The 629-nt window shown below is 69.0% G+C and overlaps 1 protein-coding gene across 1 annotated transcript in view; it reads left to right on the top strand.

Moving 5' to 3' along the window:
• Nucleotides 1–629, top strand: part of LOC104996459 — a gene marked incomplete at its 5' end in the record, with an annotated part of 26,656 nt that overhangs the window by 6,412 nt on the left and 19,615 nt on the right. The gene's annotated exons all lie outside the window — the stretch shown is intronic.

Raw genomic sequence — 629 nt, forward strand, 5'->3', positions numbered from 1 at the left:
GCCCTGCCCCCAGAGCCCGGGCTGCAGCCTTGCCCAGCAGAGGGCAGCTGCAGCCCGGGCTCTGGGGGCAGGGCTGCAGGGGTGGCCGGAGGACACTCAGGCAGTGGGACCACTTCTATGAAACGGAGCACACGTGCCTGCCCCGAGGGTGGGGCAGGGGAGAGCACGCTCTCCTCCGCGCCTGCTCCCTGGTGGGAAGCCCACAGAGCCCCACGCTCCTGCCAGCAGCCCCGCCGTGTTTGTCCATCAGGACGCACTTCTCATGCGTGAGCTAAAAAGAGCGGCTCCTAAGGCTCCATGTGGGTTGTGACGGGCGTGCTCCGCCGGATCCATCCCACCCTGCCCGTGTGGTGCCCGCCTTGCCATGGGTGGCCGTGCAGAGTTCTGGGGGGCCTGGCCCCCGACCCCACCACTGCTGCTCTGGGCCTCAGTCCCCTCGTCTGACAGAGGGGAGAACTTCAACTCTGACATTAAGTGAATGATGCCACTGTGTCACTCAAGTGACAGTCAGGACCCCGGCCAGGTGGCCCCCACACCGCCGCCCCGCCCCCGCCCCGAGCCTGCACGGGCCTGGCCACGGCAGGAAGGCGGGCTCAGAGGAGCGTTTCCGCCCAGGCCGGGCCGGCGAG

Source organism: Bison bison, unplaced genomic scaffold (genome assembly GCF_000754665.1).
Source record: "Bison bison bison isolate TAMUID 2011002044 unplaced genomic scaffold, Bison_UMD1.0 scf7180017851433, whole genome shotgun sequence".
Classification (NCBI taxonomy): domain Eukaryota; kingdom Metazoa; phylum Chordata; class Mammalia; order Artiodactyla; family Bovidae; genus Bison; species Bison bison.